We start from the raw sequence: 19,676 nt of genomic DNA on the forward strand, positions 1-19,676 counted from the left end.
AGGACATGTTGATCTTCACGAGATCCTTTAGTGAGTATTTTGGGGGTTTTAGCAAATTAATTTTGTTGTAATATTGGTTTTATAAGACAATATCTGCTTGGGGAAGCAAATTCAAACCTCCTAAATGTTTGTTCCCATACCACTCCAACCATCTGGATACCAGTAACACTCCCCATAGTCCATTGGAACCCCTTTACCTTTTCAGCCCTTCTCCCACTTCAGAAACCTCAGTTCTGCATTCACAATTCAAGAATTTGTGTTTGTTTGGCTTTGTCTGTTCTCATGCTTTGAATTTTTATCCCACATATGAGTAATAACATCACCTAGGTGATGTTATTACTAGGTGTTATTACATCACCTAGTAATAACATCACCTAGTAATAACATCATCATGTCTTTCTTACTCTGCCTTATTTCACTTAGTATGACACCCTCCATTGTGTCCATTTGTAACAAGTGGTTAAGATTTCATCTTTTCTTATAGCTGAGCTGCATTACATTGTATCCATGTTCCACAGCTTCTTTACCCATTCATCTGTTGTTGTTGGCACTAGAATTGTTAGAAAGTCTTGGTTATTGTAAATAGAGCTGCAGTGAACGTAAGTGTGCATTTATCTTTCAGAGTATGTTCTTAGGATGGATACCTGAGAGTGGATTTGCTGGATCTATGACTTGTCAACTTTGTGTATTTCACAATGCCATTATACAATTTACCATAGCCAGTAGATCCATTTACATTCCCATAAGTGGTGTAGTGGGGCTTCTTTTTCTCCTCACCTTTATTGGCACTAGTAATTTCTGGACTTTTTGATAAAGACCATTCTCGTAAGTATGTGATTCTAATTGTAGTTTGATTTGTATTTCCCTCATAGGCAGTGACAGGAATTTTTTTTATACCATCAGTATATCTTTTTTGGTGTTTGGTGTAGTATCTATTCTCCACATTTAAAAAAAAAATGCAATGTTAATTTTTTCCCATTGGTGTTGAGATTTGCAAATTTTTAATATATCTTGGATATTAGCCCTTTAATATTTGATAGGCTAATTTGTAGACTTAGCACATTAATGATAGGATTTTTTTCTGCTATGAAAAGTTTCCATTTGATAGAGTCCCATTATTAATTTTTTCACCATTTTTATTTTTTGCTCTTTAGTTGAATATCCAAATATGTCACTGAGTGTTTTTTCTTTATTTACTTTGATATATTTTATGTTTTGGGATCTAATACCTATGTCTTATGAGTTAACTTTCAAGTGTGATAGTGATTCCATTTCATTCCTTTGCACATGGTTGCAAATGAACTGTCCTTATCTTGAGTTTTTTAAATAAAAAAAAGCCAAAGGGGTAAAAGGTGCTGCGAATGAGTCAAATGTAATCTGTAGGGCTTCTTAGGAGGAAAGCTGCATACCTCAGCATAGCCTAGAGGAAGTTAGTAGGCCAAGTAAAATAATTTTAGAAGTAAGAACTGTCCTCTAATGAGAACAGAAATGGGACACGTTGTACAAATTGTACACTTTGGACTCCTGGTGCTTACATTTCCTTCCTCTTTTCTCTAGAGCAGAAATGTCTATTCCCTTTAAAAGAAACACTGAAAAATTTGTGATTAGATAATTAATTTGGAACTAGTATAAGTATATAAATCATAGACAATACTTTCCTGTCCGCTCCTAACATATGCAGGCCACCACACTACCACACTGCCCTTATTTAACTATGTTTTGCTATAGACACATATTACTGGCTGGAGACTATATGTAACTCCACAAATACATGAGTACTGAAATTGTGGTACTCTTTACCAAAAAGCACAACAGGATTATTTGAGCATATATTCCCTTTCATTTACTGGGAAGAAAACTTAATTATTTTCACTGCCATAATCTTTATACCTGGTTCTCATCATTGATAGGTTCTTATCATTCCATTCATATTTAATAAATAAATATATGAAAGAACAAATCAAGTTTATGGATACTTGTGGAGTTGTAGCAGAAATAGTTATATTTATGCTTGATACAGCATAGCTTTATGCTGTAATGTTGTCTACAGCTTGAATTTTCTCAGTTTCAGTTATATGAACAAGGTATTTTGAGAGAGAACACATTTACATAAATTGTTACAGTATTAGTTATAATTGTTTTACATGTTACTTTCAATTTTTATTGACCCTCTATATGCCTGATTTGTAAGTTTGTCTACAAAAAACCAATATACATAGGTGTCAGTACTATTTCAAGTTTCAGACATCTATTGATTTTTGGTTGCTCTGGATTAAAGGGTATTAGATCCTCACTGGGCTGCCAATGCGAATGTAGACAAGTGCATGATATTATAAAATGATTAGAACAAGTCTTACTATTTTTCTCCTCTGCACATCCCCTTCTAAGGAAAGCTGATGTATTGAATCTGATCATAGCAAAATTGATACCTGACTCAAATGCAGTTGCCCATCAATTTAAAGTCTAGTAAATTGTTGATTTTGAGTGGTGAGAGAAATAAATCTCATATGTGTGATAGTGACTGTGTTAACATTGTTCATTAGAGTTCTAATATCCATCTACTTTGCTGCTTTAGCACTACAGAGGCTATAATAACCAGTATGTAGTTTCCTGCTGAGTGTAGTCATATGACCCTTCATAGCAGTTATGTGCAGTCTTATGACTACACGGTCCAGAGACATACAGTTAGTGAGGCGCGAGCAAAAGTTTGCATGTCTGTGTGTTTGTGTATGTGTGACAGATAAATATGAGAGTGTACTAGCCTTGACCCCTCTCCACCTTCATACTGTAAGTGTCAGCACACTGATATACAAACAAACAGCTTGTAACCATGAAGCATAGGATAAAAAGCCAAAATTAGGACAGAGGGCCCAGAAAATAGTACATGAGTTAGGGTTCATGCCTCTCATGAGCTCATGCTGCGTTCTATTCTGGGAATAAATGTAATCCCCTAAGCAGTTCAGGCTGCAGCTCTGGGGCCCTCAAGCACTAGCAGGTGTGGGCAGAGGCTCCCAGCACCACCAGATATGGCCCAGTATCCTGGTTCTGCAGGGCCTAGGCAGTCTAGCATTTTTAGGCCCTTGCATTGAACTGCCTGTCTGACGAAGATAGAAACTGCGGCAGTGAGCCACATCTATTCAAGCATAATTGTCTGATTCGGATTGTTAGGCATTGGAATGAATCAATGCTCATGAATCATCAATGGCCGAGTTCGTGTTGACAAGGACGCCGACACCACCAATGCCTCTGTTGTCCCATTTTCCGAGGAACAGTTCTTCTCCAGTGTCAAAAATGTCATGATGTGATTGATGTCTCCTCATTTCCGTCAGACCAATGATGCCGTACTTGATCTTCTGCACTTGCACCATCAGGTCCTCAATGGATGCTTCTAATGCCAGTGTATGCACGTTGAAAGTACAATCATTTTAGTCCTCCTTCGTTTTGGCAGTCTAGTTCATCCCTGAGATTTTATCAGTCTCTCCTTGCTCATCCTTCTTAATGCTGCTGTATTAGGGGCTCTTTAGGTGTCAGGCAAATGAGGCCCATTCTTATTACTGTTTTGACATATTGAATATGCCATGGGTAGCTTGCCAGGCTCTGAACCTGGCAAGAGTCTTGTTATAGGAGTGAAAAACAAAGCCATGTGGATTGAAGCCAATGCCAGTTACTATTTTGGTAATGAAAGCTGATGATTTTTTTTTTCACTTCTTGTCAGGATTGCTGTGGAAAGTGAACAAAGTAATGTGATCCCCTATTGACATGTTCCAGGCCACTGACACTCCTCACAACCAACTCCCATGACCTCCACCCACACGTATCCCCTGGAATGTGCATTTTACTTGCCTTCCCTACTTCCAGAAGATGCCCATGTCTTGGGGTTGCATTAATGGTGAGAGATTTGGCAGTCCCTGCTGAGATCAAACTCTCTAGACACTACTTACTCCTCTGACTTTCCCACCATCCCTAAAACTATTGAGTTTCTCTGTCACTTTTTTTTAAAATAAAAATTTTATTTTATTTAATCACCATATGGAAGATTACAATGCTTTCAGGCTTAGATCTCAGTTATACAATGCTGAAACAACCATCCCTTCACCAGTGCCCATATACCACCACCAAAAAAAAAAAAAAAACACACAGTTAACCTCCCATCCCGCCCTCTCTGTCACTTTTAGCAAAAGAGTCCACTAAATTAATCTCTAGCCATTTTTTATAGCCATACAAAATCATGAAGCAGAGGATAAAAAGTGCATTTTCCCAAAGACCAAATTTGACTTTGAAGCCACCATTTCTTTTTGAAACTCTCAAGATCATGTGAAACACTGGGCTCTTTAAGCTGTGGCTGAGAAGAACCAAGTAGCTTAAAAAAGCATGCAGTGGTGCCTTACAGTTCCTCTTTCCATGCTTCTCTTCATCAGATTTCTTCCTTACACCAGACCAAGGCCCAGTGTCCTTTCTTTTTTTCTCATAGCCTGAGAATCTTCCTACTTTGAGGATGCCTACAATTGTCATGGTCAACAAGACTCTTTCTTCCTCACCTTGACTGATGATTCACATTTAAAAAATGGTTCTGTAATTTGTGAGATGTTTCCTATAGCTGGCTATAGGTACTGTTAAATATTAACTTATAGATATCAGTATTTAATAATCATATTATGATTAGTACCCTAGATATTTCAGCATTTTAACAAGTTTTTTATTGTTGTTCTGGAGCCACAATGGATCTTAGGGGCCATTCCTGACTGGAATACCAGGATGGCCCCTAAACCTCACTGAAATGAACCCGACAATGCTTGAGAGACCATATGTGGTGTCAGGGATCTAATTAGAGTGAGCGACATGCAAAGCAAGTGCCTTGAGCTCTTTCCTGTCTCTTCAGCCCTATAGCAATTCTTAAGCAGTAAGATGATGGTTTTTCCCTAGTGACATTGGAAGTCTTGACAAAGTAGAGGATTAAGATCTTTTGGGTGTCTCGTGAGTTTCCAAAGGAAAAGGGTGGGCACACACAGGACTAGCAGTTAGTGTCTGAGAACCATTTCCCTGGTGGCCCATAAAGATGGATAGATGAAGGACAGGGGAACAGAGAAATAGGAACTGGACCCCACGCTAGTCGGTAGTCGGTTTATTTCTCTCTCCTCCCCAACTTAGTCAGATCTCTCTCTTACACCACAATCATAGTTGTAGTTTTAGTTGTAGTCCCAGTCATCATAGTTCCATCATCCTGGTCTCCTCATAGACCTCAAAATCCCCTACTCCTCTTGCCCCTTACAGCATAGTTATATAGAAATCATGAAAGGTGGGGATACACATAGGTGGGGTTGAACAGTGTCATAACAACAAACAGAGTTTGTCATAACAACAAACAAATAATAAGCCCCTCCTTCAGGGGAAGTTTTAGGAGATAATAACTCAAGAGCAAAAATCTCATTTGACGATTCAGCACTCTAGATTACTAGGAGTCTGCTCAAGGGCAGGATTTCATCTAGGGTGTATTGCTTTCTCCTTTCATTAGCTAAGCTAGTAATCCATTTAAGCAATCATAGTAAATTTACTTCTTATAATATTTCTAGTCATTTTGTATGAACACAGTAAGAGATATATTAAGCTTAAAGGTTGGCTATTCCTAGGGACATCTCGTTATATATTCCAGATGACAGTCCTAGGGCCAGGTTAGTCTTTCCTAACTCCAACAGGGCCCTTATTCAGTTACTTCTTTTTGGGTCATGACAGAGTTTGTCTGATGACCATGCTCTTAACTTGTTATATTTATGGTGCTTAGCTTGTCTTCTTTTGATGCCAGAGTAGTTTACAGCTTTCCCTGAGTCCATCCAGTCCCTTCGTCTGGCCCCTGCTTTTGTAGTACTAGGAACTAAGGGCAACTGAGGCTTAAGTCAACTAAATACGGATGCCCAGGGCTAAATACTATTTTGGAGCCAATTAACTTCCACGTTACAAACCATATATCGTGAACTGACTTCCTGTGTCTGTACAAAAAGGACATTGTTAAACTATGTAAGTGACATAAAGGAAAGAGAAAAGCAATATAGGGTTATCAGTGCTTGATGAAATTGAGTGTGCCTCACGGGCACTATTGTGGGAGTAACTCAGTAAACCCAAGCTCCCTGCGGGACGAGCAAGGACAACCCAATGTTATCCAACATGTGTCTTTCAAATATAATGATGGTGAATTGTCTTTTTGATGCTGCATTTTCCCAAAGACTAAGTTTGACTTTCAGGTGATGCAAAAAAAAACTGCAAACCAGCCCCTCATCATTAAGTTTAACTGGTCAACAGAGTTATTTTTCATGTGAATGTCCTCAACTGGGGAGTTCTAGAGACAGTAGGCTCTAGAGAGAGTGTTACCCTTTTCTGCTTGACCCAGCACACTGCCTGGGGAAGTGCCCGAGGATTGACTAGTGGGACACTAGTCTCCGTGCTGTGCAAGTGCTCAAGGCAGACTTCACCCAGTCCAACCAACACTTCCCAGGGAGTTCTCAGGAAAAACTGTGGTCTCAGGCTGAAACAAGGGATTGCTCTTTGCAGAGAAGAAGAGAAAGAGTAACATGATCAAGTGGGAACATCGGTTTCTCCAGAGAGGAGAGAGCCTTAAATGCCTTTGGTGGGTGGAGATGGAAGGGGGAGGTGGGTGGGAATAATTATATATGGATATTCTCCAAATTACCTTGATTTGGAATTCTCTGAATACATCAAGTTAATCATGGTGCCGACCCGGGTTCGATTCCTCCATCCCTCTCGGAGAGCCTGGCAAGCTATCGAGAGTATCCCCGCTGCACGGCAGAGACTAGCAAGCTCCCTGCAGTGTATTCAATATGCCAAAATCAGTAACGAGTTTCACAATGGAGATGTTACTGGTGCCCGCTTGAGCAAATAGATGACCAATGGGACGACAGTGATGCAGTTCTTAGACATTACGGACTTAGAATCTTTGGTGACACTCATATGTTTTCCATAGCCTTTTATTCCTCTCAAAGCTTTATTTTTCCGAGAGGGAGTCCATCTTTCTCTGGGTGCCTATTTCTGGTGTCCTTATCAGATTTCAGTTTCTGAAACTCCAAAGAGGTCCAGCTTCATATTCTTGGGCTACGTTTGGGTTGGTTACAGGGCAATTTCTCTAGTGCTTCCTGAGAAATTCATTGCCAGGGTACCCATATCTACATGCTTCTTTATTCTCATTAGTTTTAGGCAGAGTATACTTTCTTCTTGAGTTTTATGAAAAACATATATTTGTTGTTTTTCTTAATATTATCCAATACTGGTTATGTGAAAATACCAGTTTCTATAACTGAGCAGGTTATAGATTTTTTTTTGCTTTTTTTGGAGGGGTCACATCTGGTGATATACAGGGGTACTCCTGTCTCATGCACTCTGGTGGTGCTCGGGGGACCATATGGGATTCTGGGAGTCGAATCTGGGTCGGCTGTGTGCAAGGCAAATGCCCTATTCACTGTGCTATCACTCCAGCCCCCAAGTTACAGATTTTTGTACCAAGTAATCATCTCAGTTCACCTTCGTCCCAATTATTTTATTTTTCTTTTAAAAAAATGGAGTGCAGAACCTCATACATACTATGCCATACTCTACCACCAAGCCTTTCTTCCAGCTCGTGGGGAAGAGAGATAGTATCTATGTCTTGGTAAATGGGCTTGCCTTGTGTGCTGCTTATGGTGCCTCTGAACACCCCCAGGAAGGATTGCTGATCCCAGATTCAGGAATGATACCTGAGCACTGCTGGTGTGCCCCCTTCCCCCACTCCCCAAATCCTTATTCTGAGAACAATATGATGAGAATCGATGTCATCTACCACAGAACTCTATCTTCTGTAGGTGAGCAATATCCTGCCTCACCCGAGATAAGGAGAAATATTTCACTCTTACAAAACAAGCAAAATTGTCTTGAGGTACACAAAGAAGAAGCTTGGCCTGTGAGACATGCATTTCTCTGCAGGGGAGAGAAGAATCTTTAGTTTTGCAATCTAGGAAATATTCCCATGATCCAAGGCATGAGATAAAGTCATTGTTCCTTGACATGAAAGGCACTTAGGCCAGGAAGGTAAATGTCCCTGGAATTCTTATTAGGTTCTCTCCCAAAATAGATTTTCAGCTTGTTCTTTAAACTCACATCTCAAATATCATTAGCAGTCTCAGGAAATTATAACTGTACAGAAACATAAACATGTCCTCAGTAGCTCCACAACTCCTTAGCCAAATCAACTGTCCAGAGACTCGACCTCCTTATGAAACTGACTCAGCAGGAGTTAAGAACTGGGCTCAATTCCAACTGGGAAGCTCCTCATCCTTGGGCTATTTAAGTGACAAGAATGTTGCTTTAGGGGCCTAAGTTAAGCACCTGCCTTACAAGTGAAAGGCTGAGATTTTCATCCCCAGCATTAGTTCAAGCACTGCCCTGGATCCTGGAGGCTTTTCGTTTTGTGCCAGTTGCTCTGCTGTCTTTAATACCTGGAACTGGATTTGATATCACGTCTCACTACTGCAGTTAGGAGTGTGAGAACCTCAGGGAACTCCGGTGACTATTGCAACCAGAATGTGTGAGAGCACCACAATCAAAGAGTGAGATCCTGGTGAGCAAGTTTGCAAACACCACAAATTAAAGACTTCAAACCTCAGCAATCTCCGGGGAGCACCACAAAAATGTGGGAGCCCCATAGCCAAGCATGTGCATTATTTCCATTTATCAAAACTCTATCAATAGTGGGGAAACAAGGGGAAATAGCTTTAATTTACTTTGTCCATCTACCAAATGCCTATTCAAGGAAGGTAACAAGTAGCTGGACCCTTAATCAGAAATCTTCCTTTAAATTTATCAATAAGGGAACCAGTCCACAAAGGAACTTTTTGCCAACCTTGCGCCCACCAGTCTCTAGTCTAATTTTTACAAAATAGAAACATATTGAGTGTGGAAATGTGGACACTGGTGAAAGGAAGGGGACTCTGGTGAAGGGATTCCAGTCATGCTTGGAACTCAATCATGAATAATCTTGTAACTTTGTAATTCATGGTGATTTAATAAAAAAATATAAAAACTTCATTTCCTGCCTCTTTTCCTTTTAAAAATGCTTCTTTTTAAAAAATTTAGATTTTATTGCATCACCTTGAGATACATATTACAAAGCTGTTCAGGATAGGGTTTTAGCCTTACAATGTTTCAACACCCACCCTCCACCAGTGTCCATTTCCCACCACTAATGACCCCAGTGTCTCTTCTGCCACCCCTTCCCCAGCCTGCCTCTATGTAAAAATGCTCTTGTGAGCTTGCAGGCAAAATGATTCCGTGGGACATGAATCTGCCATCTCCCAACCTGTTGGCTTGTCATTAACATCTTTCTCCACTTGTATCACCTTGTCACTTATTATTTGTCCCTCCTCAAGGAGAGCCAACTGGAGCTTACAGTCACACATTATTTGACTTGACTTCTTGGTTCCTCTAGGCATTTGAATCTTCATCGAGTCATTCAAATTAACATTCATTGAAATTAACTTTTGATATGAGTTTGTCACTAACCTATTATCATCACATTTTTATTTAAGATTGTTTATGTGGTCACATCCATACCTCTGAAAAGAAATTGAAATATATTTATAGTGGGTGAATGAAGGAACTATAGTATTTAGGGCTAGAAATATTTTTTCTTTTTTAAATTTAAATATTGTTTATTTTATTTTTATTTTTATTTTTTTTTAATTTTATTTTATTTTATTAAATCACCGTGTGGAAGATTACAATGCTTTCGGGCTTAGATCTCAGTTATACAATGCTGAAACAACCATCCCTTCACCAGTGCCCATATACCACCACCAAAAAAAAAAAAACCCACAGAGTACACCTCCCATCCTGCCCCCCACCCCAAGTTTATTTTATTTTTAAAATTTATTTATTTTTATTTATTTATCCTTTTATTGAATCACTGTGAAATACTTATAAGCTTTCATGTTTGGGTTACAATAACACAATGGTCAAAGACCCATCCCTCCACCAGTGCACATTCCCCACCACCGATATCCCTGGTATATTCCCCCTTTTCCACCCTCCCCCTGCCTCTATGGAAGAGAATATTCCCCATACACTCTCTCTATTTTTGAGCATTATGGCTTGCAACACAGACACTGAGAAGTCATCATATATGGTCTATTATCTACTTTCGGCACACATCTCCCATCCTGACTGATTCCTCCAGTCATCATTTTCTTAGCGATCCCTTCTCTATTCCATCTGCCTTCTCCCCTCCTTTCATGAAGCCATTTTCCAGCTATGGGGCAATCCTCCTGGCCCTTGTATCTACTGTCCTTGGGTTTAGCCTCAAGTGATGTTATTCTATACTCCACAAATGAGTGCAGTCCTTCTATGTCTGTCCCTCTCTTTCTGAATCATTTCACTTAGCGTGATGCTCTCCATGTCTATACATTTATAAGCAAATTTTATGACTTCATCTCTCCTAACAACAGCATAATATTTCATTGTGTAGATGTATCAAAGTTTCTTTAACCAGTCATCTGCTTTAGGGCACTCGGGTTTTTTCCAGATTTTGCCTATTGTGAAAAGTGCTGCAATGAACGTATAGGTACAGATGTCATTTCTACTGTGCTTTTTTTGCATCCTCGGATATATTCCCAGCAGTGGTATTGTGGGGTCCTATGGAAGCTCAATTTCTAGGTTTTGAAGGACTGTCCATATTGTTTTCCAGAAAGGCTGGACCAGTCAGCATTCCCATCAACAGTGAAATAGCATCCCTTTTCCCCCACATCCATGCCAGCACCGGTTGCTTTTGTTCTTTTGAATGCGTGCCAATCTCTGTGGTGTGAGATGATATCTCATTGTTGTTTTGATTTGCATCTCCCTGATGACTAGAGATGTGGAGCAATTTTTCATGTGCTTTTTAGCCATTTGTATTTCTTTTTTGAGGAAACTTATGTTCATTTCTTCTCCCCATATTTTGATGGGGTTGGAGGTTTTTTTCTTGTACAATTCTACTAGTGTCTTGTATATCCTGGATATTAATCCCTTATCAGATGGGTATTGGGTAAATATTCTTTCCCATTCTGTGGGCTCTTTCTGTATTTTGGTCACTGTTCCTTTGAAGTGCAGAAGCCTCTTAGTTTGATTTAGTCCTATTTGTTTATGTTTGTTTCCACTTGCTTGGTCAGTGGTGTTTTATCCTTAGAGCAATGTCATGGAGTGTTCTGCCTACATTTTCCTCTATGTATCTTATGGATTCATGTCTGATATTGAAGTCTTTAATTCACTTTGATCTGACTTTTGTGCCTGGCATTAGATAGAGGTCAGAGTTCATATTTTTGCAGGTAGGGCTAGAAATAAAATTTTAAAATATAAGATAATTTATCACCACTTGCCATGAACGATACGTTTATATCTTCACCTTCTCCCAATTCCTTTGTTATATCTAACTCAGAATGTGATGGTAGTTGTTGGTGGGACCTTATAGAAGTGATTTAGTTATGAAATGGGAAAAATGAGATTCGAAACCCTTTTGCAAAAGACATCAGGGTTGGGCATATACCTTGCCTATATGAGGCACTAAATTCCATCCCAAGATTTACCATTCTCTTCTCTGTCTGTCTGTCTGTCTGTCTGTCTTCCTCTCACACACATATGAGAGTGATCTCTGAACACAATCCAGGATTAAGCCCTGAGCACTGCCACATGATGCCCAAGTCTCCTGTCATGAGAACAGACGGAACCTGCTGGAACCTTTAGTTTTGTCAGAGAAACCTAGTGGCTCATGAGAAGTGGGCAAGGCAAACTTTCCTGCAGTTGTTCCACCATCAGACACATTATTAGAGAACCCATGTAGAGCAGGTTTATGAACCTTCACAAGGCCTGTAAAGCAGGACTTCCTATTTCCAGTGACTTACCACAATTCCTTAGGTGATTTCAGGCAAGTTTCTTCTTTGACCTTATTCTCTTTCTCTGTGATGTGGTGACATAATAAAGCAACCAGCACAGACAGAAACTCATTGCAAAGGACCAATGAGACTACTATGAAGACTGCTTAGCTCTAGGCCTAGTAGGTAAGTATAAAAAAACTCTAGCAGTGAATATTATTTACCAGATTTACAGGACAGATGCCACATCCCATCACCCTTCATCCAAAAAGTGGGTTAAATCCTTTATCTGAGTGAGTTGGAAACTAAACATGGCATTGCAGCTATATTTATTTTGTAACAGAAGTTTGTTACCTCTGCTGAGAATGCAGCAGGGAGTGAACAAAAAGGAGACAAAGGAATCAGGAAATTCTTTAGAAGAATGTACCAGTGAACTAGATTTTGAAAACCAGTTTCTTTTCATCTTGGCTTCTTAGCAACCACAAATAGTAGTAAAGTTTAACAATATATATTTTCCTCTAATTTATTATATGGCCACCCGTTGTACAGTTCCCTGCCTTATGAACACCTTCGTGGCCTGGGCTCGGGATGGAGTTATTCGCCGTTGGAGCATTTCATACTTTTCGGCTATGTGATAAGATGGGGGTAAGTGAGTGTGTTGGCCAGGTCCAGCATGTGGTCACGTGTGTGCGACACTGCTTGCCGGGGGCTTCATGTGTAAGAATGGTTCGCTGAATGCGTTCCATGGCATCATAGACTCCTTCAGTTGATTCCAGAATTGGGGGCCAGGCAGCTGTTTGAGAAGGAGGCATGGACATGTACTTGGCTAATTGTGTTCCTGGAGATTCCCTGCTGTCAGCATGGAGCAGGGGTGGAGATGGTGAAGTTGTTCTCTCTCTCCCAGCCCTCGTACAGGTCAGCCCTCAGCACCAGCCCTGAGCCACGTCCCTGCCCACCTAGCTTGTATCCGCACCTTGTCACAGCTCTGCCGCCTGCCACAGTATAATTCTACCTCAAAGTGACATGTCAGTTTGAGAGAAATTAAGAGAGGTAGCCATCGATAGCCAATCCATCTTTAACACTTGGTCGCTCTTCATTCTTCCTTAAGATCCTGATTTTCATCTGTTGTCATTTTTCCTTCTGTCTGAACGTTCCTCTAGTCTTCCTGGCGCTGTGGCTCTGCCGATGCTACACTTTGTGTATCCTCAAATGTCTTTATTCTTTCTGCTTGTCCTCATAGCACATCTTCCCTGGACACAGGCTCTGGGCCTGCTTTCTTTTCTCCTGCCCTCTGTTCTAGCCCTTTAAGATGCTGCTCTGTGATGCTGCCCTCGATGAGACAGTCTGCTTAGCGCTAGTGCGTTGCCCTCGGTATGGAAAGGGCTGTTTCTCTGTGGTGGCTTTGCCATTTTCTCTCTCTCCTGTTCAGTTGTTTCCTGGTGATGATTTTCTTTGTGTTTCTACTCTTTGAGACTGCACATTTATGATTTCACCAAACATGGAAAATTTTGGGTCATAGTATTTTATATTACTCTCTACTCTCTCTCTCTCTCTCTCTACACACACACACACACACACACACACACACACACACACACCCCTCAGAGAGCCTGGCAAGCTACTGAGAATATCCTGCCTGGCAGAGCCTGGAAAACTCCCTGTGGCGTATTCGATATGCCAAAAACAGTAAGGATAGGTCTCATTCCCCTGACCCTGCAAGAGTCTCCAATCATTGGGAAAGGCGAGTAAGGAGAGGCTGCTGAAATCTCAGGTTTGGGAGGAATAGAGACGTTACTGGTGCCCACTCTAGTGAACAACGGGATGATAGTGACAGTGCCAGTGATTTATTGAATTACCTAAGAGACACAGTAGCACAGCTGCTCATGATTTGGTTTCTGTCATACAGTGTTCCAGTATCCATCCCTCCACCAGTGTACACTTCCCATCACCAATGTTCTCTCTATCCTGTAGACAACCTCCAGACTTGGGTTCAAGAGGGTGTCTTCTCTAGATCTCCAGCCCTTAGACCTTCCTTGCAGCCTGTAGGTTTGTAAACAATAGTGGCCTTTATGTTGGTGTGAATTAATCATTTAAAATCTCTCTATTTTAATGAACATAGAAATGCAGATGTCATCTCTACTATACCTTTTTGCCTCTCCAGGATATATTCCCAGGAGTGGTATTGCTGGGTCAAATGGAAGCTCTATTTCTAATTTTTTGAGAATCGTCCATATTGTTTTCCAAAACAGATGACTGGCTAAAGAAACTCTGGTACATCTACACAATGGAATACTATGTAGCTGTCAGAAAACATGAAGTCATGAAATTTGCATATAAGTGGATCAACATGGAAAGTATCATGCTTAGTGAAATGAGTCGGAAAGAGACAGACATAGAAAGATTGCACTCATATGTGGAATATAATATAGCTGAGAAGTACAAGTTTCCAATGATGCAATTTCTGGCAGATATTTCTCTGGACTTAGTTACTAAAATACTAAAATACTAAAATACAGAAATCCAAAACTGTGCGGCTGCTAGTGCGGCCACTCGACCTCATGTCTCTTCATTTTCAGCAATGGAAAACAAATTATCAAATGCTTCCTTTTCAGCAGGTCCGACTTTAAGGGGGAGAAACTCCAAACAATAATAGTGAGTTTTGTGTTGAAATATTGAATGTAATCAAAGTAAAGAGAAAGTAAAGTGAAATTTATCAGTTACATAGGCGGGCTGCGTGCTGGGGATGTGGGGTGGGGTGGGGTGGAGCTATACTGTAATTCTTTTGTTTTGTTTTGTTTTTTGGGTCACAGCTGGTGATGCACAGGGGTTACTCCTGGCTCTGAACTCAGGAATTACTCCTGGTGGTGCTCTATTCTGTGATTCTTGGTGGTGGAATATGTGCACTGGTGAAGGGATGGGTGTTCAAGCATTGTATAACTGAGACTTAAATCTGAAACCTTTGTAAATTTACAAATGGTGATTCAATAAAAGAAAAAAATGGAAAAAAATCCTTAAGGTCAATTGAAATCCATCCTTAGATATTATTCTTTCAATTATTGCCCACCTAAGGAGTACAAATAAAAGGTACAAAAATATGAAAAAAGCTCTGTATTTTAAGAAAAGGGAGGAAATTACAGAAATAATATTTTGGTGGGAAAGGCTTCTCATTAGGAAACTTAGAATTTAGAGCCTTTAAGTTTAAATCATTATGGGTGTGTATCCTTTTCAGAAGATGTTAATTTCTAATCATTATTTTATTATCACTTCAGAAGGTTTTTTTTTTTTTAAATCAACGCTGTGGTCTTTAAATGTGTGTGTTAATGTGTCAGCAGTGAAGATCTAGGGAGTTTGTTGAGCTATAATTGTGGTTTTTAACTAGTACACTCGTCATAAACATTGCTTTCCTTCTAATTTATGTTAGCACACTCCTCTCTTTTAAGTGAATGATTTTGAAACAGAAACTAACTGGGCATACAAATTATTTTTTAATAAAAACTTTGATTAAAAAGTCAACAAGTCCCCCCGCCCCCCAGGTTAGGCGTGTGGGAAATGAAAAAGAATAAAACAACTAGAAATGTTTGATGGATCTGGACTTGGAGGGTATCTTGCTAAATGAAGTAAATCAGAGGGAGAAGGACAAATACCAGATATTCTCACTCATTTGTCATCTACAAAGTAAGAAGGCAAGAGAATGGCAGGCATTGAAAGATGACCCTGCATCTCAGTCCTGAGAATGCTACATAAGGGAGGAGGAGGAAGCAATTGGAGGTGACTGAAGGACATTGGTCACAACTCTCAGATACCAAGAGACAATAAAGGTGTGATAACTGTGTATATTTCAAAACCCAGTAGTATTTAGAGTAACTGGATGAGGAAATAGAGAGCAGAAGGAATGAAATAAAGTAAAGGGGATGGGGAGTAGAGATAGATGAGAAGCAAAGGTGGCAGGTTCAAGGGGACTCAGATACCTGGGTGGTGTTAAAGAATGGTAGAGCTAATTATCCAAAATACAGTCAACAACAAAGAAATCACGACATTCAAACTAAAATAATCAAACTTTTAAAAAAATGCCTGTAAAGATGGCAGGTTGGGGCTGGGGTAGGGTAACAGAGGGAACCTGGGAACACTGGTGGAGGGAAGTTGACACTGGTGTAGGAATCAGTGATGAAACATTGTAATTAAAAAACCCAACAATGAATAACTTTGTAACTCATGATGCTTTAATAAAATAAAATTGGGAGGAGAAAGCATATGAGGCCACACTATTGTGATTGATACAGGAACAGTGATGGTGGGTCTCTGTGTTCATTCACCATTCTGAGGTTCTGTGTGTTTTCAAAAATGAAAATATTGAATAATAAATATGCTTAGACTCAGTGTTGGAAATATGAAGGCTTATTGCAAAGTTCAAGAGAAAGAAACTCCACAGCTGGGGAGGAACTTAGTCTGAAACTAAATATGGCTCTTGTGTAGGTTTTTTTTTTTTTTTAAATAGGAAAACCAGGTGTTTGTGTAACTTATCAAGTGATCAGGCTGTAACAAAAGATGTAAGGATTTTCATTTGATTACTGAAAATTCTGGCTAGTTTAAGGCCTTTTCTGCTATCTACTCGACCATTTATCTAGCTATTGCTTATTTATCTCTTAGCCTCTTGTGAGTCTGAGGTCTGGGACAGATTTATGTTCTTGGGGAAATTATAAATTTTCTCAGTTTCAGAAAGAGGCCAGGAATCTGTGGGAATGTTAAAAATGTAGGATGGGGACAGCTACAATGGAGCTGCTTGCAGAAGCTGGCAAGGGGAAACTGAGGCTCCTCTTTTATGAATATGTAACTCAAACTATAATAAATAAATTTGACTATAATAAATACATTAAATTAAAATGAATTTTTCTTCCTCAAAAAAGAAATACAAATGGCCAAAAGGCACATGAAAAAGTGCTCCACATCACTAGTCATCAGGGAGATGCAAATCAAAACAATGAAAGATCATTTCACACCACAGAGATAGGCACACATTCAAAAGAACAAAAGTAACCAGTGCTGGCATGGATATGAAGAAAAAAGGACACTCTTTCACTGTTGGTGGGAGTGCCGACTGATCCAGCTTTTGTGGAAAACATTATGGACAGTCCTTCAAAAACTAGAAATTGAGCTTCCATATGACCCCGCAATACCAGAACAGAGAATAAAGAAGGGATCACTAAAAAATGATGTTTGGAGGAATCAGTCGGGATGGGAGGTGTGTGCTGAAAGTAAATAAAGGACCTAACATGATGACTTCTCAATATCTGCATTACAAACCATAATGCCCAAAAGTAGAGAAAGAGTATGGGGAATATCATCTGCCATGGAGGCAGGGGGAGGGTGGAAAAGGGCGGTATACTGGGGATATTGTTGGGGGGAATGTGCACCGGTGGAGGGATGGGTGTTTGATCATTGTGTGACTGTAACTCAAACATGAATGTGGGGTCCCCCCTGCGGGCATCATCCTGTCCCGCAGGGACGACATTTCGTGGGGCTAAGGAGGGGACGTAACTGAATGAACAGACGCAGAGCCAGAAGGAGGAGGAGAGAGAGAGGAGAGTTTATTCACAGCAGTTACAATTCTTATACCTCTTGGTGGGAGGGGGTGGTATGCATGCTTGGACCCCCACAGGAACAATAGTAAAATGTTTATCAGGCATGGCCGTTGGCTAGTGAGACAAGTGGTGAAATGATAAGATCACAGGAATCCCAAGCAGCCTCCGCTTGACTAGACGATAAGAGCCAAGCTCTGTAAGATGGCTCCCTACACATGAAAGCTTATAACTATATCTTACAGTGATTCAATAAGAAATTATTCCATAAAAAAATTAAAATGAGTTTTCTTAGGAGGCAGTTAGGAGGTGGTATAAAATATTAGGATACTGATGGAGAGATGCTGACTCTTGGGAAGGTTTTGGAGCTGGAACACTGTATGCTTGAAATTCTGTTGTTAACAGGTCTGCAAATCACAGTGCCTTAAATAAAAAGTGGGGTCAGGGGGTGAAGAGTCTGTATTTGTGGCTAATGAACCTTTTTAATGTCGTTAGTCCAAACAGGTATGGGCCACAAGTGCTAAACACATACTGAGTCAGGAAGACAGTACAAAATATACACATGTGTAAACGTGATATTGATATTTAAAAGATGTTCGCTACATTCAACAATCTTTGGATACAATGGGTTAAGTTAAATATATTCACTGTATCACTGTATCACTGTCATCCAGTTGTTCATCGATATGCTCAAGTAGGTGCCAGTAACGTTTCCATTCATCCCTGTTGCATGCGTAGTGTAGCCAAATGGCATATTGGGGGCTCTTTCAGGTTCAGGGGAATGAGGACCGTCATTTGTTACTGTTTTGGGCATATCCAGTACACCACAGGTAGCTTGCCAGGCTCTGCCATGTGGGCGGGATACTCTCATTAGCTTGCCCCGCTCTCCGAGAGGGACATAGGAAAAAACTGCGTCGCTCTCTTCTGGGACCTTTGTTTTATAGTCTCTAGATCTTGGCCGTTGATGAGATTACGTGGCACTGGGGGCAGTTTGTAGGTTAAATATATTAAATATATAAATACATAAAAGTTAAATCACTGTATCACTGTTATCCCATCGATCATCTATTTTTCTCGAGCGGGCACCAGTAATATCTCTATTCATCCTAGCCTTGAGATTCTAGCAGCCTCTCTTTACTCTTTCTTCCCAGTGGTGCCACATTGGAGACTCTTTAAGGGTAAGAAGAATGAGACCCATCATTGTTACTGTATTTGGCATATCGAATACGCCATGGAGAGCCTGTCGGGCTCTGCCACGTGGGCAAGATGCTCTTGGTACCTTGCCAGGTTCTCTGACAGGGAGAACTAGGCTATAAGAGGTTGCCCTTCCAGGACCGTTGTTTTATAATCTCTGGATCTTGGCCATTGATGGGATTACACGGCACCTGGGGAAGTTTGTGGGTGTGGTTGCCAAGCTACTGGAAAATGTGGGGTCTGGGTGGAGGAGGCCCAGTCCCTATCTGAGCAGGCTTGGAGATCTCAGCCCCAGGTCCCGCACACCTGGGTTCCTCTGCCGGTTCCTTCATGTGTGAGGCTTTTTTAAACGTGTCGAGAGGGGCCTTGAGCATAGCTGTGGCTGGGTTCCAGAGGCCTTTCAAAAGTTAAATATATTATCAAACTTAATTTTGCCTGTTTCTTTATATCTTTTTATACTTATTTAATATAGTGACTAGAAAATTTTAAATTTTATATGAGACTAAAATTTAAATTCATGGAAGTCGGGGCCAGAAAAATAGCAGTGGATATGGCACTTGCCTTGCACTTGGCTGACTTGGGTTTGATCATTGACACCACATGTGGCTCCCCCAGCACCATCAGGAGTGATCCCTGAACAGAGAATAAGGAGTAAACACCTGAGTACAGCTGGGTGTAGTTCAACCCTCTTGCCCTCTCAAAATTCTATGGAAGTCAAGTTAGTCCTACAGTTTTGCCATTTTCTTTACAATTCTATGCTTACCATGTGGAATTCTGTACTTCTGTTTGGTTTCTCCAACAACCTGCCATCTGTCATCTCAATTATTCATTTTCCCGTCACTCACTTGTTGGCTCTTACTGCTATCGGCAAAGGAAGAAACTTCCTCTGACTCCAACTATTATTAGGAGAAAAAAAAAACAAATCTAATTGTGGCTATATGAAAGATCCATAGAGATGTTGATTCTAAGGGTTAATGAAGAGAATGGAGGTGGGTATACTAAGGTAAGGAATGGAGGATGGAGCTTC

This window comes from Sorex araneus, chromosome 4, assembly GCF_027595985.1.
Source record: "Sorex araneus isolate mSorAra2 chromosome 4, mSorAra2.pri, whole genome shotgun sequence".
In the NCBI taxonomy this organism is placed as follows: domain Eukaryota; kingdom Metazoa; phylum Chordata; class Mammalia; order Eulipotyphla; family Soricidae; genus Sorex; species Sorex araneus.